Source organism: Pinus tabuliformis, chromosome 9 (genome assembly GCF_031772625.1).
Source record: "Pinus tabuliformis cultivar Carrire ecotype Pingquan chromosome 9, CPIR1, whole genome shotgun sequence".
NCBI lineage: Eukaryota > Viridiplantae > Streptophyta > Pinopsida > Pinales > Pinaceae > Pinus > Pinus tabuliformis.
Genome location: NC_142307.1, coordinates 173,690,893 through 173,713,670, shown reverse-complemented (window position 1 = coordinate 173,713,670; position 22,778 = coordinate 173,690,893).

Here is a 22,778-nt window from a genome sequence, read left to right as displayed (position 1 = left end):
AACTTAGCATATCAGTGGCAGAGGTAGCAAAGCAGACTCTAAATGGCAGAATTTTGGAAGCATGTCTAACTTCCTTTCTCCTCCATCTCAAACTCTCTTACTAACATCCCCCTAAAGGACCTTGGGATCTGCCCAACAAGTCCTCATTCCATTTCATTTTTGTGAGGCATTGAGGTAAAGTGGGTTTTCTTAAAGGTAAAGAAGCCACATTTCTTGTCTAAAATCACTGTTTCATTCTCATTTTTGTCTGTATCTAAGTTTTACTATAAAAACTAGCCTTATGCTCTTCTTTTACCTCACAATCCAAATTAATTCCTAATTCTACTATGTAGCTTCCTAACTCATTCCCCATCCCCATTTCACTACTAAAAACTATATAAAAGTCCCCAAAAATATTAAATAGCCCTCCCTAGGCATTATAGCCATATGTTTGGTCCGGGAAATAGTAGTCCACTTGGGGCTCCTATTAGCCTTTCTCTCCCCTGACCTAGGAAATAAACTAACCCCTCATTAGACTAATAGCCTTTACCTAATTCCCCGCTCATCAAAACCGTCACATTCCCCCCCCCCGCAGTCGTTATCCCCAAAAGTCTGATGTTTTCAAAGTTTTATTAAGCATTAAATTAACCCCCCGCGCGCATATAACCTTACCCGAAAAAACACATTTCTCCAGAGTCTTAAATTTCGCGGGCGTATAATAAATAGATCTCCACGTCTAATGTTTAAACCCCCCACTATATCAAAAATTAAATAGAATAACAGGCGGATTCCCGCCCTAACTCTCCGCCAATTTGATTGTGTCGCCAGCCGTTGGATCTAGCCCACACCAGATCTATGGTGGGCGGGTCCTGAGTGCTCGCCAACTGCCCGAGATTTTGCGTCCGGGAGTTTGGCAGTTTTGCCGTCGTACTCCCGCCACGTGTCAAGCTCTGGGGTGTGGCGGAGCCCCTCCCCCCAAGACCGCCCAAGCACTATGGCGGTGCGCCCGCTTACCGCCTTCCCTGGTGACGAAAGTCCCACGTCACCGCCCTGCCCAGTCACCATGACACGTTGTCTGCCACCATGTCGTCTGTCGTACTGCCACGTCACCCATCCACCTCCGTACATGATGACGTCATCTGCTGACGTCACCCCGCCACGTCATCCATCCGTACCCCGGGACCCGCCAATGACGTCACGCTGACGTCATCTCGAAAAAGTGCCAAAAGCGCCAAATGTCCATTTTTGCTTAAAAAAGCGCGGACGACCGTTGTATTTCATTTTTACTGGTTCATTTGAACGCTCTGGTCCCCTGTTTCATTCGTTTTCTCACTCCCAAGGCTGGAAATCAACCAAGCAAGATGTTGCAGCCTGCATTTCGAGTTCATAGCCTTCCTATGCACCAGTTCGTCCACCTTCGGTGCCGTTCGAACCAGGTATTCACCATATTTTCCTCTCTTCACCCTTCTTCTTGCATTCTTTCTGTGGTGAACCTGCAAAAAATTCCCCAATTTGTAGTTCTGCTGCACTTGAAACCCCATTAAACCTATTGGAAACCCTTTACTTCAAAAAGGTCTCACAAACCTTCTGCCCATTTGCAAGTTTACTAGCAGAATTCAGTTTAATGCCCTGCCCCCAGTAAAGATTTCTCAGCTGCTCAGCATTGCCCTATTTTGCCCTGTTCCGTTGTTTTAATCCGACCACTGAAACTGCAATTGCCCTCTCTTCCCCTGCATTGTCCCTCATAGTCTCTAGCTCCGGGGAATTCACCAAGAAAAGGGGAAATTGACCCAAAATTCTACAAAATTGACCTCTTACAGCATAAGTTCTTAAGTTGTCCAGCCATTGTCACATTTGAAGCTCAGTTTTCCTACCCCTGCTATTTATTGTAAGCAAATCTCATAAGCCGATTGTTTCACTAGCCATCCTTTCAGCTCAGGCACTCAAGAATCGCCAATGGCCGCTCCATCTGCTCTGAATGTTACTCCTGTCAACCCACCAAGTAAAGAGCTCGAGTCCATGCCCTTGGCCGATACAGATTATCTTATCCAAGACTTGGTTGCCAAAAGAAATCATCTACGCACCTACTGCTAGCTGAGAAACAGCTTCTTAGATAAAACTGACGAGTATTGCATATGGGAGTACAATCTACCCTCTTATTTCCTCCCTTCCGTGAATATTTTTCCTGAGATTATTCATCTCTATGCTGCAAATTATGAACCGATTCAAAGGGCCGTTAAGTCTTCATCCGGGAGCATACTTTTCTACACTACTCTTGACTCCATCAACTAGATGCTGAACTTCAGAACGAATCACACGCTATTGCCCTTTTCCATAAATAGTTTGTTGCAAGAGACCTCTTGGTTATTTGGTACCAAGATGGAAATGATCATAGAGACATTCATGAGGCTAGATTTCCAGCCAAAGGAATCACCTCCACATCCTTATGACCATTTCAATGAGGTGGGCAAATTACTGATAGATATGATATCCTATGTGTTGGGCTTCACATCGATTGAACTTGTAGACAAGACAGTGCTGGTTATATTGTCTTCTTTCAGCCAAGGACAGCCTCCTGCTGTCAAGTATAATTATGCCAAGTTCATATCAGACAAAATCCATGACCAGCTCACAAGATTAGATAGGTAGGGAATTTTAAAATATTCCTCCTATATTTATCATTTGTTCATGTTTTATCAGTCTGAAATCCTCCAATGCCCTATCAAGAAACTAGATTCAAAGGGAGAAAGGAGGTCTGTTGTCTTCTGGTCAGCTGTATTTCACCAAGTCCATGACTCTCCTTGTCAGGAGGAAAGAGTCGATAGTGCGGACACAACCAACCTCCCTAGGAGCCTAAGACTCTCTAGTGACAAACAAGACAAATAAGAGCAATCCTTCTCTAAACATGCATTTACTATATAAGAAATCAAGTGTTTAGATCCTACCTGTAGTCCAACGCCGTTGTAGCAGTCCAGCCCCGCTGATCCGGATGAGCTCCTCCTTCACTTCGAAACCTGCATCCACTAACAATCAAACGATTAAATAGCACTTGATAATCTCATAAAATAAAACATATTTAACACATAGACCAAGGAGTACATGAAACAACTCATAAATAACAAGTTATTGAGAAGAATGGACTCATTTGCATTAATAGGAAACAAAAGGAACAATTACAACCTGAGCCTTGGTGTTGTGCAAGTTCCTCCTAGGGTCCATCAAGAGTTCTCCTTTACTTTGACAAAGCTCACCCACTTCCAAATAGAACAAGCAAAGATGGCAATCTCTCCTCACAAGCTTCTAAATGGGAGTCCTAATTCCAGCAGCATCTACCCTTAGAAATGTTTAGCTTTTAACCTCCCCTCCTTCTGGCCCAATGCCTGTATTTATAGTGCTCAAGAGGAAGTTAATCAGGTCCACCATCAATGGGATAATCCCCTCTTTGGATGGGATAGCTCCCTTATTGATGGGATAAGTTCCTCTTTGGTAGGAGTACATGAACCATCTGGAGGCGCTCAATACACGTCGAACAACCTTCTAGAATGCTCTAGAAATGACCACAAGTAACTTTTTAAAGATGAAACTTGTGCATTTTGACCTTTACAGCGGTACGCACCTGCCCCTTTACATACAGAGCGTACAAGTACGCAGCTTTTGTGAACATTAGGTGCATATCCGCAGGTAAGGTTGAGAGAACCTGCGTACCCAGAGATAAATACATTTATAAAGACTTTCTCTCTTTTTGGAGTTTGACATGGAGAGCAGAGGCATAAGACTTGCCCAGGAGGATAGTATGACTGTTGATAGAGCCATACTAACTGTAAATAGTCATGGTGACATTTTTTAGTGTAACAGATTGCCCCCTAAAGTGCGAAGCCTGTAATAGATTAGGGTTTTGTATTATCTAGGAAGGGTGAAGCGCTTTATCATTTCAAGGATTATCTCGTGGAGAGCCTGGTCAGAACCTGCAATTTTCAACACAAAATACATGTATAAGATTATATCATCGCTGAGGTAGGCATTCCCATACTCAGATCAAAACTTTAAATAACAGACTAACTACTCTGATATAGGAATGATCTTGCAGTACATCATAATCATAGACTTTTGTAGACACAGTATGGACGCAGCCATCTGTTTATGATTAGTCTACTAGATAATGAATACAAAACTCCTCGCAACCTGGATGGTAGAAACTAGATCCAGGGTCTTTATTTCTACTTCCCGAATTGGTACGATTCTAGCCATGCGAATAAATGAGTTGATGTTGAACATGGTAGAAACCACTTGATTACCAGTCGATGATGTAAACTGTTAACAAGTGTGAGAGAAACCACCAGTAATGTCAATAGTTCTCAAAGTACCCAGTACAATCCATGAGATGTGAATGAATGAGTTGATGTCGAACATTTCACGGAATCCTTCGATCGAAAGTCAATGATGTAAACTGACGTCAAAGGCGAGAAACTTGCCACTGATGCATGCAGACTTCAAGGTACTCACGATTTCTAAACCATCTCTCTAGATAATTTGCTGATGTCGATAGAAAGCGACCCGTTGTAGGCAAGCCTACAACACGAAATCATTGTTCAAGTTGAAGAAATGTTGCTGTAAGGACTGACTCAGGGATGGTCAAATGGATGGCAAGTATTTTGTAGATGAAAGCTTTTCTTGCAGACCTCTTGAACACATAATGACACAACAGATGGCTTGGTGACGAATGACTCAAAGTTAATCCCCGAAACCCGGCTAAAGACTTTCAATGTGGTTTGATCAACTGTGAGGCAAAGGATTTCCCAACCCAGGTGAATGAAAAGTGTCGTGTCCAAGAGGATTCTCAGCTCTGGCGAACTACTCTTGCCTTGAGGAGGATAACATATGCTTGATTATAAGCTCATCCTTCGGATGAGTCCAACCTAGTTTTTATTTGAACCCTACGAAGGAGTGGCTCGTTCCTGTTTGTAATTGAACAGGTCCTTTACTAGGAAATTGTAACGAGCCCAGTATAGGAGAAACTCGGCGTTTTTCAATTTTAGAGAGTCTGAAAAACTTAAGAAGACTCCAGGTTGAACGTTTTCGTAAATTTGTGTCCCCCAAGCCCGAAAAAGTATAAAATAATACCTGGGAAAACTGCTTGATCTTGCGACCAAGGAGTACTTTCATAATTAGTGTCTCTGACCTGAAAAGTAAAAAGCGATCAAGGAAACATCGTTTTATTTCCATATCGAGTTTGAAACGACAAAAACCCGGCAATCTTTTCCTGTTTTTACGGTCAGAAAAGAGCTATAAGGGGACCGTCTTTTAATTCCTTTTTAACGAGTGTAAAAGAAACGCTCGGCGATCTTTTCATGTTTTAGGAGTCAGAAAAGAGCTTAAAAGATGACTCTGATGTTTTGGTTCATGAAAAATGATGATTTTACTCGAAAGTGCTTTTGTCCTGCACAAAAACGACACATTATTCATACCTGTTTAAGATGGGTAAAAATACATTGAAAAATGTCCTTTCATGGTGAAAAATAAACAAACTTAGCATTCATTCATCCAAAAAAGCTATAAAAAGACTTTTTACCATGTCATTTTACCATTTTACTGTTGAGGTTGAGAAAAGGGCTTTTGACAAGAAACTTCCCGTGGAGATTGCGGAGAATCCGACCGTCAGAATCGAACGCCGTTTCACCAGGTATTCTACAACACCCCTCTCTTGTTTTCCATCCGTTTAGAATTCATTTTTAAGCTTTTATTTGATTTTTTTGGGGGTCTTGGGGTTTCAAGATGCGCACTTCGGGGTACGCAGGTCATGCACTGCTGACCTGCGTACCCCGATATTTTCCCAATGGGAAAATTACGGGGTGTACGCACCCGGCCTTAAGGGAAGCTACATCCGGGTGCTCTGTCCCTAAAGGCCAGGGTGCGTACCCCACAAAACACAAATTGAAACCCTCATACCTCCAAAATAGACCAAAATTTTTAAATTTTATGGATCTTAACTGATGTTTTATGATGTGCAGGGAGCACACCATGCTTGATTGGCGTGAAAGAGAGCACGAGGACGTTGATTTGGCCACGATAGGTCATCAACCTTCGATTGATGCATTAAAAGCATGCGGACTGTACAAATACTGGGCCATACCTGGCATGAGGGGCCAAGTGCCATTCCTTGAGTGGCTGGTTGAAAGGTGGAACATTCAGGAGCAATGTTTCTACATCGGAGAGCACCAGCTCGAGATAGAGCCCTCCGACATATATTTTCTCACTGGCTTTCCAAACAGGGGCGAGCAACTTTCTCTATTCGGGACTAGGCCGGGTGGCCAGTCCCTTGCTAGTCTCCGGCTAGAGTGGTGCAACAACCAAAACCATGAGAAGGGGATAGAAATAAAGTACATATCACGACCTGAACTTATGGTGATAGCCTTTACTGTTACCAGACTTTGCGGCGCGGCCGCTTTGGACCAAGCCACCGGGTCCCAAATGCGGATGGTTATAGACTGCTTCCACGGCACCATTTTCAACTGGTGCGATGCTGTGTTGGCTAATTTGAAGGGCCAACTAACCAGGGCAAAGAGAGGACAACTGAAGACCTTTGGATATGGGCCTTTAGTCGTGAGCTTTTCCCTAGTGAGAGTTCCAATGCTGGTCCCCCAACATCTTAGAGTTCCAGTTGGGGCGCCTCGGGAGCCTAAGTTGACGAGATGGGTTGCGGTAATGGCCCGTGTTATAGACAATTTTGTGCCTTGCAGCATCAGGCATGAATTGTCAATAATCCAAGGGATCCAAAGTCCCTAAACATGATGTTCCTACCCCTAGAGGAACAAGGTCAGCAAACCAACAGCTCTCAGATCAGTTCTCCACCTGAAAACACTCAAAAACAAGCAATCCTGAAATCAAAGCAGGTGCTCCACTAGGCTTCTGCGCTGAAACTCAACTCCTCCATGGTGTACCTGCGTTGCAAAGCAGGTAGAACAAAGGCCACCTGCGCTGAGCGAGATGGGACAAGTGGCACACTAAGTCATTTCTCTGGAATCTTCCAAAAATGACACTTGGATCAGAGATTTCGCCTTGTGATGAGTCAGAGGCTCTGTTTCTCCAAGTGGAAGCAAGGTTCTCCAAGTGGACTCAAGAACTGAAGATCAACTGAAGAGAGAGAGGACACAAGGCAGCTACACATCAGTTGCAAGCTGACTCATCCTTTCTCAGTTCATCTATATATTGAGCTCTCTCCTATGAGCTCAGGAGGCTGGAATTTTGTGCAAAGTAATGATATGTTGTTGGTTTCACTATAGAACTATTGGGTGATTGCTTGAAGGAGGTGAAGAGGAGAAATTCTTTCTGCTGGGAGGTGTTGCTGGATTGGGGCCTTCAATGGTTGTAACTCTCTCAGAACTTTACTTCTTCTATTAATAAAATCTATTGAGGTTCTTCTATATGCACTTGTTTCAATGATGTATTGTGATAATTGTATATTTGATTTATGCTAATCCTTGAATCAGTTATGATTGCATGCTTCTTGTAGTTTCCTTCTTTGTTATTTTGCAGGATCTCATTGTAGCTGGGCCAGCAAAAGAGCAAGGAGATGGGAGCAAGCAGCAAAGAGAAGAGTTTGGATTCGACATTAAGCGCAAGGCAACGGTTAGTGCATTTCTTCATTCTCTCTTGCTTTCGTAAAGAAGTAAACCTTAAGTAGTTTTCTTTACAGTTGTTGCTGAGGTACTATCACCCTTAGAGTGGGATAGGGTCATCCGAATCGGATACTTTTCCCTACAACAAATTGGCAATTCCGCTGGGGATCGTATCTGTTTGATTGTTTGTAGTATTTTGCTATTCGTTTCCTGAACAAAAGAGTACCAAATCGAAAAGCTTTTGACTATATCAAAAGCGAAGTAGAGGGCGGCTACTCTAGCTCATTTCTGAGCATGTTCATGATTTGAAGAGCTGATCTACAAGGATCCTTGTAAGCTCTTAGTGATAGCTTTTCACCTTCCTTATCATCCCTTAGTGTGTGCTTGACTGATAGCTTCTGATTTGAGCAAAAACTGTGAATTTTTTAGAAAATTGTGACCCGGAAACTGAGAAAATGCAACTTTCGTTTTCCAAAGCAGGTAGTACACAGGCTACCTGCTTTGCAACGCAGGTCCCGAAGGGGCTACCTGCGCTGAGAGCCAGACTGGCTGTGCAGCACCTGCGTTGGCCCAATTTTGCCTAGTGCATTCGGGGTTTCCTCCCTTTTTCTTGCCTGTTTTCACTATAGATTTTGCAGCCAGTTACCAGTCTTGTACCTATTCTGAAACCAACCTTACTTGCAATCATTCCGCCTCTGTTATATAACGAAATTGTACTTGTTCTTTTGTATTTCTTACATCATTTACAATTTCCCATAATGAAAGTGAACTAGTCTTGCTTTGGCCTCTTAGATCTGAACCTGTGTTAGGCATTTTGCTGGTCTAAAGAGTTAGCTTGTTTGCTGTCCATAGCTGATTAGTCTTTTTTACTTTCGTCATTATGGTTTGATTTCATGTATTTCCAGTGATTAAACAAGTAAATCTTAAGGTGTCTTTTGATTTAGGACTAGCTTGTTTACTTTCTCTTGAAATCGAAATCAAAGTTGTATAACAACTTTCTTTTTGTAATACATCAACATTAAGAAAGGGAAAAGAAAATACATGCATTGTGCATTTTGCATTTGACTGTTTGCATGCTGATTTAGGAAAAAATTGCATTAGTGTGTGCTCTATGATCTGTGTGAAAAGATTTGCCTTTCTTCTCCCTTAGTAGTTAAGATTTTCAAAGTTGAAAGATTGAAAAGTTTGCTTCTCATCTTAGACTGCATTCAGGAATTTGTTACATACATCTCGTGGTGATCCTTAAAGGCAAACTGCTAAACAAGATCAACATTAAAATAAATTCAATTTACATAACAACGCTTTGTAACATAACGCAAACACATAGAGGTCTAGGTAGAGACGTGTTCCGGCGTCGTTAAACATAGTGACTGTCGATCTCTACGAAGGTGGGTGATTCCTCTTGAGAGTCGGTGGCACTAATACGGACTTGTGCTCCCACGTACCATCGCGTATATATTGGGAGACCCCTATAGGAACAAAGCCTTTATCCATAGGAAGCCATGTCGGCCGCCCTACTGATCGCGATGCAGTGAACACAGCATTCACGAAGATCGACCACCCGTACCGTAAAACGTATTCTGTGGTTTCGCGAAAAGTTTGGCACACCCTCTGCCTAGAACTCCAGAGAAGTTTCTTTTGGCCTTTTTCAAACTCTATAACTGAAAAAGTCCATCCGAGCATTTGTCACTTCGGGCTCGTTAAAACATCGAAGGAGACTAGAGTCATCTTTAGCTTTTTCTCGACTCTTAAAACATGAAAAAGCAAAGTTGTGTCTAAAGCGTCGTTAATAAAATTTATTTTAATCGGAACATAATCACATGTTATTCCCACGTTGATCTTTCAGTTGAAAAGTATGGAGCCCACCAACCAAGGAAGTCACCTTGGTGGAAGTCCCAATCCCTTCTCCTCTTGGGGAGATGTTGGTGCGCCTCATATGGCCACATTGTCACTTCCAGGATTGACAATTGGCCTACCTGTATGGCTCTTTTCAACTAATGTAGTTCACATCACCACTAATCCTGAGCAATCGAATCAACAGTCAGACCAGTCTATAGCTACCCACCAGCCTTCCACTTCTTACAATTCTTCCTCTGATCCTTCATCTTCGCAAGGTAGAGCCGGAAAAAGTCAGCCTCCAAGGGAGAAGAAGGAAAAGAAGAAGAAAGAAAAGAAGTAGAAGGGGCCTATGGCGAAGGCGACTGGGAGCAAGCAAAAGACATCTGACAAAAATCCACACACTGCACCGACCGGGCCTAAATCACCATGTGTCATTTGCAAAGGGACCCACTTCCATCGTGATTGTCCTTGTATTCCCCGGATACTAAGGGACTGGTCCCCCAGGTTGCACAATCCAGTAGCATCAACCTCTGGTAGTCATGTTGATTGCAGTCCGTCAACTAGCGAGAGTGAAGGACGAAAAGGGAGACCAAGATCACCCTGTATGTTGTGTGAAGGCAATCACGCCATCCACCGATGTCCATTCTTAGATGAGGCGAAGAGAGTTTTGGAAGATCGTCCGGTATCACCGTTACGACTTCCTCCTGGATACCAAAAACTCGTGCCTAATCCCTCGATAGTTGAAAATCCAGCTGGCCCGCTCAAGTGGTCAGCTGAAGTGTCAGTCATTGAGAATGAACCTGCTGAATCCAGACCAGACGAAAGTCTAAAGGTCGAAACGGCAGTTGACCCAGTTCTTCCTTCAGAGGTTTCATCCTCAAATGACTCCGTCATTGAAGACCCATCTTCAAATGACTCCCTCACTGAAGAGGATAAGGATGACACCGTCCATATTCTTTTCATCAACACAGACTCTGATGAGCATCAGGGCAATGCGCCCATTCCTTTATCGCAGGAAGGAACATCGTCAGGGTCATATCCGGCCGTGTATTCGGTCCCACCACCAAGCAACCTAGTTGTATCCTTTGATTGGAATCAACTAGGCAGACCCCGGTTACCAGCCAGTATCCCATTCAGAATCATCATCCAAATCTACAGAATGGTGATGGTTGGAACTATCATTGATGAAGGGGCATCTGTGAGTATCCTTTCCTCTATTGCTTGGAAAGCACTGGGTTCCCCGGTGCTTTTACCTGAGATGAGAAATCTATCGGGTTTTGATAAAGGAACTAGTCACCCGTTAGGGATTCTCCCCAATGTTCCCATTACATTGAGGGGGAAGACAGTTCATATGAACGTCATGGTCGTCCAGGGACCCTTGGTTTATAACTTACTCCTTGGACGAGACTATATATATTGCATGGAGGCGATAGTGTCCTCACTCTTCAGAGTTATGTGTTTTCTGCACGAAGGAAGAATGGTCAAGCTCGTAGACCAACTTTCATTTCCAGGATCACGCATCGCAAATAGTCAAATACCATCCCTTAACGGTTTATTCACTCAAGGAATGCCTCCACCCCCGGTTCTACTTCCCGATGAATGCGAGTGATTCGGAAAGATGTAACTGGGACCCAGGGGGCATGCACCCTGGCCTGCCTTGGGCAGAGGAAACCTTGGGTATAAAGTTAATTTCCGCAGAAGAATGGGACTAGTCCGTACCCCGTCCGAAAGAAGGAAGAGAGGGTTGTTCTAGGATAAAGTTATTTTGTCAAAGTTATGTGAGTGAGATAATCAGCTTCTCGCACCCTTTGTCTAAAAAGTAGGCTCTCCTGAGGGAGGAGATCCATTTGTGGCGGCAAGTAGCCACCATCTTTGAAGGCAAGCCTCACCCATTGAAACATATGTTTTGAAGGATAAGTAGGGGCAGCCTCCAAAGAAAGAGATGAAATTGCTGCAACAAGTAGTCACCATCCTTAGCAACCTAATGATAGACATCGCCGAAAAGAGAGTTTAGTTTGCGGCAGCAAATAGAACCATTTTTCGGGTAATAAGAAAGAGGCAGCGCCTCGAAATTATACTTTATACCTGGGGGCATGCGAACCTTTTGGAGTGCAAGCACGGGATGACTATTTATTTTTTTAAATTTTTAGGTCCTCCCTTTAAACCTGTAGGTCTAACCCGTTAAACTCGTAGGATTAGCTGTTTCCAGCGTGCATAAAGAAAGGATGTGGGGCAAAATTTAAAACTTGCCAAATTGGAGTAACTAGTGAGGTATAGCTCCTTAAATATGACTACCTCACCTGAGGCGTTCCTTGTATTATGACTGGTATAATTGAGCAAGGTTTGGTCGCATTCAAGCTCATTAAAAAATGAACTGCCCCTTAAGGTTTAGGGGGCATATGCCTCGACTGCATTATTATGCTGGGGGCATCCATCACCGAGAAATTTTAGCACATAGTTCATGCTCGTTAAAAAATAAACATAAGTTGTGAGCAATCTTCCCCTTGAGTTCAAGCTCACCCAGAAAAAATGAATCGGTAAATAACCTTGGTAAATGTAACCTTTGACAGCCATATTAAAGCCCTTGGTCGTGTTCTTGCAGTCTCACCTCCATCTGTTCATTTGGCCAATCGTTCATCTCCATATGTTTTTTTACCCATTTTGAGGAACAGCTGCGAAGAGTGATTTCACTTAGCCATCCTTGTGACACTGCCGTGATTGGAAAATTCCAACCTGTACCTGGAATCTGCTGCTATCCCTGTTTATCACTCGTTCCTCAAAAGACGAGTCTTCTTTGAGCTCTTTTCTCTTGACTCGTAAAATATGAAAAGTTTGCCGAGTTTTGGCCTTCCAGCTTGTTAAACGACCGGAAGAGCTATCCCTCCTCTAGATTTTAATCTTTTTGGACCTGAGGGATTATTGCACAAAAAGATCGAGCGCTTGTTTTGTTCGGCTCGTTAAAGCAATCGAAAATTCATCCCTTCTGTATTGTTTTATACTTTTTCGGACTTAAGGGATTAGATGATGAAAAAGGAATTCTGGAGTTGACTTTACGTACCTTTTCAGACTCTCTAAAAGTGAAAAGGACCGACTTATCCTTGTCGTTAGACTCGTTAAATTCATTAAAAAGCGACAAACTTGTCTTTAGACGAGAACGAGTTTCCCTATCGCTAGACTCGTTAAAACATAGCGATGGGCTTGCCCGAAGGGCAGGTTATAGAACAAGCATATGTTATCCTCCTCAAGCTTGATAAAAATAAAGAGGTACTGGTTAGCAATGACTGGGGAAAAATTGGGAGAACCTCACAGCTTTAATGGTAGCAAGTCGCTCTTGAACATGACACTTTGTCCTCCGTACCACATCGGGTTGGGTTGTTTCATTCACCGGTCTCATCACCATGGTTCTCGTCACACCATCCACATTTGGGGTAATGCTACCAATCCATCACATCAGTGTCGTTATATGTTCAAGAGATGTTGTTCTGCAAAGAGTCAACCGTGTCCCATCCACTGCCATACATTGTCCTTCATCCATTTCATGACCGCCACCCTGAATCATACATCACAGTTTGTTTTCACATCATCACAATCACTAGCTCCGTTCCATGTCACTGATGTGGGATTCATTAAGGCCCTCCTTTGACGGATCGCTCCTTGTCGACATCAGCTCATTATCCAAGGAGTTGATCTAGGAACAACCCCTTCAGTACTTTGAAGCTTGCATGCCTCAATGGCAAGTTTCTCACTTCCGGCGATAGGTATACATCAATGACCTTCGACCAGAAGATTTTGCATGGTGGTCGACGCCAAGTCCTTTATTCCCACCATGTGAATTGTACTGCCATACCTTGAGGGTCATCATCCTTATTGGTGATTCCTCTCGTGCTTGTTAACGGTTTACATCATTGACCGGTAATCAAGCGATGTCTTTCCATGTTCGACTTCAAGAAATTCTCACATGGATCGACCTGTACATCGAGTGAAGATCGGAAGAGATTGAAGACCCCGGATCTAGTTTCATCCATCCGGGCTGCGATATATATTCAGGATATAAAGACATTTGATATGTACATCATTGCAGCAGATGATCATCCTTCTCAAAGGATGATAATTTCAGCAGAGAATTATCAGTCTATCATCAGACGATCATCTGTGCTATGTACCAAAATGAATTTATAAAGCTGAGCATGGGAATGCCCACCTCAGCTAGATCATGAAAAAGAATGAAAAATAATGTATTGTATTGTATCTTATTACAAGACACTTCTCAGCAGATTGAATGAACTTCGGATCCTCCTAATAAAGCATTTCACCCGATAAACGACCTCATACTTTAGGGGGCATCTGTTATAGACAATTTTGTGCCTTGCAGCATCAGGCATGAATTGTCAATAATCCAAGGGATCCAAAGTCCCTAAACATGATGTTCCTACCCCTAGAGGAACAAGGTCAGCAAACCAACAGCTCTCAGATCAGTTCTCCACCTGAAAACACTCAAAAACAAGCAATCCTGAAATCAAAGCAGGTGCTCCACTAGGCTTCTGCGCTGAAACTCAACTCCTCCATGGTGTACCTGCGTTGCAAAGCAGGTAGAACAAAGGCCACCTACGCTGAGCGAGATGGGACAAGTGGCACACTGAGTCATTGCTCTGGAATCTTCCAAAAATGACACTTGGATCAGAGATTTCGCCTTGTGATGAGTCAGAGGCTCTGTTTCTCCAAGTGGAAGCAAGGTTCTCCAAGTGGACTCAAGAACTGAAGATCAACTGAAGAGAGAGAGGACACAAGGCAGCTACACATCAGTTGCAAGCTGACTCATCCTTTCTCAATTCATCTATATATTGAGCTCTCTCCTATGAGCTCAGGAGGCTGGAATTTTGTGCAAAGTAATGATATGATGTTGGTTTCACTATAGAACTATTGGGTGATTGCTTGAAGGAGGTGAAGAGGAGAAATTCTTTCTGCTGGGAGGTGTTGCTGGATTGGGGCCTTCAATGGTTGTAACTCTCTTAGAACTTTACTTCTTCTATTAATAAAAGCTATTGAGGTTCTTCTATATGCACTTGTTTCAATGATGTATTGTGATAATTGTATATTTGATTTATGCTAATCCTTGAATCAGTTATGATTGCATGCTTCTTGTAGTTTCCTTCTTTGTTATTTTGCAGGATCTCATTGTAGCTGGGCCAGCAAAAGAGCAAGGAGCTGGGAGCAAGCAGCAAAGAGAAGAGTTTGGATTCGACATTAAGCGCAAGGCAACGATTAGTGCATTTCTTCATTCTCTCTTGCTTTCGTAAAGAAGTAAACCTTAAGTAGTTTTCTTTACAGTTGTTGCTGAGGTACTATCACCCTTAGAGTGGGATAGGGTCATCCGAATCGGATACTTTTCCCTACAACAGCCCGGCATCCTGATGAGGGCGCAGCAGTTGTTCGATTTCCTGATGGTTACTTTCACTGGCTAGAGAGCCAGGTCTTTGCTATTCAGGACTTTCCTTATGCCGGAATGGATTTTCATAATGATCCGGACATGGTTCTTCCACAGGGAGAACAGTGGGACGACAGAGGTATTTTATTTCTCACGAGTTTTCAAATTATGTATATTATTTTTTTTTTGTTTTTATATATCGCCTCAAAACTAACAGCACAAATTTTCAAAATGCAGATGTAGGTCCACGGCGTCCAGCCAACCTCCAGGATTTTGAGAGGAGACTACCAGCTGTACCAGCACCAGCCCCACAGGATGCGGCCGCAGAGACCTTAGCCGAGCTGGAACAGGATCTAGAGCGTCTGACGGCGGATATACCAGAGACCACCATAGATGACATTCCCATTCGACTTCAGCGCTATGTGGTCGCAGTCCCAGGACCTTTTAGGAGGTTCTTGTGTAGGGTAGCACAGGCAGTGGTCTCGTATAGAGAGCACCACCAGTGATTGGCTAGTCACTTTTGTAGACACATATGACATTTTTGGCTTTTTGTACTTATCATTTTTGCCGATCATAAGGTGTTTTTCAACCTATGATCAAAGACGATGTATATTTTTGACACACTCCTATCTATATATATATATATATATCATTATTACCGGCTCATTTTGTTTAACATATGTGATGAAATGTTTTTTTTAAATTTACTTGTATGATTATCGTAAATGTCTGTCCAACATTCGAGAAGCAATTGCATCTGCTAATGTATTTAAAGACCTTAGAATATGTTGATATTCAATGTAATCAAATTCATGTTCCAAGAGACGCACTCTCAAAAACAACCTTAATAACACATGATTTCTAATGGCATATACTCTATTAAGCTGTAATACAATGAGTTCAGAATCTAACCTCACTATCAAACGTCGAATTCCAAATGAAATAGATTCAGACAATAATTCAACCACTGCACTGTATTCTGCAATGTTGTTCGTCGTTTGACCGAGGCTCACCCCATGCATAGAAACTAACTCGTCAGAGGGCGAATAGATAACCCAAGTTGCGGAAGAGATATTTCATGTACTACGACAAGCACCATCGGCAAATCCAATGTACATTTGGAGAGGCGTCGACATCTGCAATATCAAGAGTAAAACCAAGATAAGCCAGAATAACGACGAAAAACACACTTTCTAAGCTAAGCACACTATATAAACTAACAAACATACTAGCTAGAAAGAAAACCTAACCTAACTAAAAATCTCCACACCCACCATTTAAGCATAATACCTCTTTAGGTAAAGTCCATTTCTGGGTTTACCCAAAGAGTCCCCATCAAAATCTACCAGCTCATAAGCCCCTTTTGCTAGCTTTCGCTTTAGAATATAGGGTCCATGCCACATAGGAATGAATTTTCCAGCACCTAGCTTATCGTTAGCTTGATCATATAACAGCACTAGGTCTCCCTCCGAAAAAATTCGAGGGGTCACATTTCTATCATACTGAGCTTTCATTCGCTTCGCGTGAGTCTCGATTGCCAATGCAGCGTCACGTCGAGTCTCATCTAATTGAGCTAAGTATAATAAACGTTTCTCCTCTTCGGAAGTAGCTGGGATTAATTCGACAGCCATTTGAAGTGATGGGAATTCGCATTCAATGGGTAACACAGCTTCCAAGCCATAAACTAGCTGGAAAGGAGTGAACCCTGTTGAAGTTTTCACTGAAGTTCGGTATGCCCATAGCGCTGAAAATAACATGTTGTGCCAATTCGACCAATGAATACCAATGATTCGTCAGATCATGATAACCAGAACTTTGTTGATAGACTCAACTAAATCGTTGGCTTGCGGATAATAAGGAGTAGAGTTATCGTGGCGCAAACCAAGCTGGCTTGTAAGCTCAGTCATCATGATGTTTCGAAAATGGCTCCCATGTTCAGTGATGATTGCTTGTGGGACACCAAATCTAGTTATAATGTGATTGAATACGAAAAATGCAGTTGTTTTGCCGCTTGCGTCGAATGTAGGCATCGCCTTGGCCCATTTAGTAAAATAATCAACCGCGAGGATGATATACGCATGCCCCCCGGCCGAGTGAGGGTTACAAGTAATAAAATTGATACCCCATTTGGCGAAAGGACCAACGGCAATTATAGGATGGAGAGGAGCAGGTGGTGCGCATATCTTACGATCAAACACTTGACAGTTGTGGCACTTCCGGACCGCAATGATACAATCTTTAAACATGGACGGCCAGAAATAGCCAGCGCGTAACACCTTCTGAGCTGTGGCATACCCAGACATATGACCGCCACATGCTCCAGAGTGACAATCATTCAAAACCCTCTCAGCCTCTTCATGAGTTAAACAACGTCGAAAAACTAAGTCTGCCCCCCAGCGATAAAGTGTATCTCCAATAATCTTGTATTGCTGGGATTGAAACCGAATTTTTCAACATTCCGTCTTTGAAGCTTCAGCCCGAAAGGTTTGGGTTTGGAGATAGATGATTATATCCCCGTACCATGGATCTAAATTACTGATAAGAAACAAAGATTCGTCCGCGATGGACTCCTCTGCCACAGTTTCTCTGTCAGCACGCGGGAAATCACACATCAATTCCGCAAAAACTAAGGATTTCTTAGACTTGGACTTCTCAAACTCCAAGTCGAACTCTTGCAGGATAACGATCCATTTAGATTACTTGCCCCCTAGCAGTTGTTTTTTCAAAATATAAATCATGGGGTTGCAATCCGAAATAACTGTAGTTTTACGGAGAAGAATGTAGTGACGAAAACGCTGGACAGCTTGAATGGCTGCCAGGGCCAATTTCTCCACATGCGAATATTTTAGCTCAGTGGGATTTAATGTCCTACTAAGATAATATATCACATGTTCCGCTCCGAATTCATCTTCTTGAACTAACACCATTCCAATGGTGGAATGCGAAGCTGCGAGGTATAAGAAGTAGTCCTGGTTGTAGTTGGGAGGATGCAACAACGGTGCATGGGTCAACGCGTGCTTAAGTGCATCAAAAGATTGTTGGGCAATCTCATCCCAAAATAATTGAGCGTTCTGTTTCAACAACCGTGTAAAACCTTTAGTGACCTCGGCGTAGTTTGGAATGAATCGGCGTAAAAAGTTTTCTTTCCCTTGCAAACTTTGGAGTTGGCGCAAACTCGAAGGAGGAGGTAATTTGATGATAGCTTCGACCTTCGAGGGATCGACGCGAATGCCGGCTTTTGAAACAACAAATCCCAGCAATTGACCCGTCTCTATACAGAATACACACTTGTGGGGATTCAACCGAATTCGATAATGCCTACACCTAAAGATTGCTCGTAAATGGACAAGGTGCTCAGCTCGATGTAAAGAATGAGCAGGCAAATCATCGAGGTACGGTTGCACAATGTGCTTGATGTCATGAAATGCGTAAGACATCGCCCGTTGAAAAGTGGCTCCGGCATTCTTAATCCCAAAAGGTAATTTGCAATAAGAAAATGTCCCCCATGGACAAATGAATGTCGTTTTTGGTTGATCAGCAGGTAGAATATTGATTTGATTATAGCCCGAAAAACCATCCATAAAGGAAAACATTTCACTTCCGGCACAATCATCAATAATTTGATCGATATAAGGTGTAGGATAGTTGTCTTTTGGACAAGCTCGATTTATATCCCTATAATCGATACAGATTCTTATTGTTCCTTGTTTCTTGTTAACCGGAACAATATTCGATACCCAATCCGTTAACGGGATTGGATAAATGAAACCTGCTTTCAACAGCTTCTCGACTTCTGCTTTAATCGCAGCCGCTTTCCGAGGGTGAATCTGACGCAACCGTTGCCGGACGGGTTTAGCGTCCGGGTAGGTCTTTATTTCATGAACAACAATGGCAGGGTCGATTCCTGGCATTTCCTCGTAAGACCAGGCAAACACATCGCGGAATTCTTAGAATAGGGCCTTGTAAGTTAGAATTTCATCTGTTGTACATGAGGCACCTATATGAATGTTTTCCTCAATTCCGGGCTTCACTGAAATATCAATGGGAATAGTGCGAGAAATATTCCCTAAATTCAGCTCTGAATCAGAATGTTTCGTTGGATTCTGAGCGTCTTTGACATATTCAGTGGTAAAGATAGATGAAAAGTCATTTTCAAAAGCATCATCCTCAGGTAAAAACGAAGATCTGTGATGGAGATCTTCCCATGGTAGATCGTCTACACTTAGGATTTCGCGAAGTTGCTCGTCAGATGACACGACTTCGGGAAACGCTATCCATTCTGAGGTTGATGTGAAAAGTGATTCTTCACTGACCACATTCATTTGGTCGATTTGGGTTGAACACGAGTCGGTGAAAGACATGACGGCTTCATAAGCAGTTTCATATGGACTCAAAGGCATAGCATCACCGAATGAGTCTATCTCAGATTCAGATGGGACAATCCAAGGATCATCATAAATAATGTTTTCTGATGTAATCATATGAATTGATGCAAATGAAGGGTCTGCGTTGATTGGAGGGAAAGGAAAAGTTCCCAGTAAACTGGAATCTTTAACTAAACCTATGCCAACGTCCCTATAAGGGATTGTCGTCTTACCGACATGCTGGATACTCTCTGAAGAGGCTGGGTCGGATGAAAAGTATGTCAGCTGATCAATTGTCATGATCTTACCGTTATGTGGAAACTTTATTACTCTGAAGACCGATGAAACGACCGCTGTCATAGCATATGACCAACTTCGACCCAGAAGAAGGTTGCAGTCTAGAGGGGCATCAACCACTTCCACATCTAGACTAACGGTTTTACCTTCTACCCCTATAGGAAATTCATGTAGAATACCAAACGGACGGAACCCACGGCCATCAAAGGCCTTAAGGATGGTCGAGGATTGGTTCAGCGAAGGAGAACCAAGCAATCTCCAACATTGAATCGAGATAATACACGTAGAAGCTCCCTCATCAATCACAGTCCGATGAATAGGTCTGTTTTTGACTATCACTGGAATTTGGAAAGCCATTTGATGGGGTAGACACGGTGTACTATTTTCTAGGTCGAAGATTATCATATTCGGGTCCTGAACATCAACAGCTCCGATAGCCGACAAAAGTAATTTTTGTTGTGCTGGGCATGATTGCAGCACTTCTAAAGCCGACATTGCTGAGGGTGAAACAACTAAGTCCTCAACAATGTTGTAATTCTAGGCCGCTCTCGCATGTGGATTGAAAGCAGACCTTCGAAGTACACCCTTGGCGGGCGGTTTGATTACTAAGTCCGGGTTAGGTTTTTCGATCTGTAGTGGATCGGAACCAGGAGCTGAGGTTGATGGATTAGAATGAGAAGATTCTGCTTCCTTACCATCAACAGGATTCTTACTACCATAATCTTGCGACTGAGTCACAATCCTTACATGAGACATCATCAAAATGGGTTCTTCACTGGCAGTCGAGGAAGAACCTATCATCTTACTCTCCTGCTTTGGAAATGGATTTGTTAACACAGCAGGAATGGGAGAACCTTTGACTATTTTCACAACCTCGGCCCGATGAGGGCAATCTCTTGTAAAATGATCCTCTTCACAAATAAGACAAGGATATCGAGGTTTGCACTTTTCGTCATTGGTTTCCGACTTTTCCGTTTTCTCCTTCGGAGTTTTGTCTACTTTAGCCTTCTTCTTTCCTTTCTTCTTTCCACCGTTTTTTGATTTGTCCGTAGATGACTCTACAGCGTGAATATCAGCGGAAAGTTCAGGAGAAGACTCTCCTGTCAGGGAATCAGGCAAGGTGATTATAGGAGTAGTAGAAGTCTTGGAAGATTTCTTCTTGCTCTTTGTATTCACGATACCAATCATACCATAAGCGGCACGAGATCCCGAAGGAGCAGCAACGATTTGATTCGATTTTGGAAGATCTGGAATCTTCTCGTGTAACGTACCTGACTGAGTATAAACTAAGTCAAGGTACTACGCCTGAGCAATGACTTGCTCCTCAGTAACTACTCCGGCCTTAGCTACATCTTCAGTAATCTTCGGTAATAATGATTTAACAAACCATTCAGCTAATATTTGGTCCGGAATAAAAACTTTCACTAACCTTCTTCGACATCTCCACTCATGAATGTGATCAGAAATATACGTGGACGTCGATTGTTTTAGTGAAGTTAACAACTCCGTGCCGTTATCATATCTGACCGGCAACTGAAAGTGAGTTAAGAACGAAGTAGCTAACTGGCTGAAATTGTAAAAAGAGGCCTGTGGTAACTCAATGTACCACTTGGCCGCGAGACCAATGAGTGTACGCTGGAAAAGACGTAAACGGATCGAATCATCCGAGATAGAATTTGAAGCACACCAGAGGTGGTAAGTCATCACATGATTGGACGGATCCTCTCCAGACTTACCTTCGAACTTGGGTATATCGCTGGGCAACTTATTTGGCATTGGCGGCCAGAACGGAAGATATTGAATTGGATCGTTCGTTAGGCGCGTCAAGTCTGGTAAATCCAAAGTTGCGATAAACGGTAATTGCCGGTTAGGATCTCTAAAACTCTGGGTCACAAGACCAGTCCCAGGAGGAGGATATCCCGGATAACTAGGAACAGGAATCGCATTAGGGATATTATATCCTCCTGGAAAACCAGGATTAACCGGACCGTACTAGGGTTGTTGAGGTTGTTGATAAGTGTACCCAGGATACGGTTGATACTGGTAAACCGGCTGTTGGACAACTTGCCCATGTTGGTACTGTCCCTGGTACGGTTGATGAACAAATTGAGGTTGAGTAGTGCCAACCGTACTTATACCAGGCTGACCTATAGGCATCTGGACCGTGGTTTGAATCGTAGGTCCAGACAACGGTAAATATGTCTGAGGAGTGGTTGCAGAGACAGTAGAAACCAGAGCTGTCGATACTCCAGAAGTAAGTGCGGCAGATGTAGCAGTAGTTGCAGCAGCCGTTTGACATGGAGTACTAGGTGCAATTGGCGGCTGAGTAACTACCGAAGTTACAGAAGTTTGAACATTTGACTGGACAGGTTGTGGTTGCTGGGGTGGACCAGAAACTATGGGTTTTCCAGCTTGAGGTACCAACTGTATACTTGGCTGCAACACCTGTTGACCTTGTGATGGATCCCACACCATCATTCTGGGGAATTGACCCGTAACAGGATGAGAATACTGAGATCCATAACTGGATTGAGGATAGGATTGATAATTGAAAGGTACAGTTCCCATACCTTGAACATATGACTGACCTTGAGGTGGTTGATAACCTTCACTCGAGTATTGACCTTGAGGTTGATAACCTTGAGGTAAATACGAATACTGGGGTTGACCTTGACCTTGACGTTGATACCCTTGAGTTTGATACCCTTGGGGTTGATACCCTTGAGGTAAATATTGATACTGAGGTTGACCTTGGGGTACATATTGAGGCTGGGGTTGACCTTGAGGCATGTATTGCACCATAGGTACATACTGACCTTGAGGCTGCCCCCCAGACACAATTTGTGTACCTTGAGGTTGCCCCCCAGGTGGTAATTGACCACCTTGAGGTTGAGAAACGGGAACTGAACCTAACATCATGTAAATGTCCCCTATACCCAATGGTTTATTACCATTGTTTCCAGCTAATAACCCATGATCGACGGGTTGAGGAGATGCCCCCGCAAAGATACCAGAAAGTGACTGATACCCGGTGGGAACAGAAGGACCGTCGTGTAAGAAATATTCAGAAGTTTGAGTAAACACGGACGACTGACCATACACATTTACAGGAGTATAAATACCTCCAGGTGGAAAAGGAGTACGAGGTGTAGAAAAACCTAACCCTGAGTTGTCTAAATAATTGGTTAACGAAAGGTACCAAGTAGTACTTCTAGGAGGACTGTAAAAGATAGATTCACGCTCCCTGAGCTCAATAGT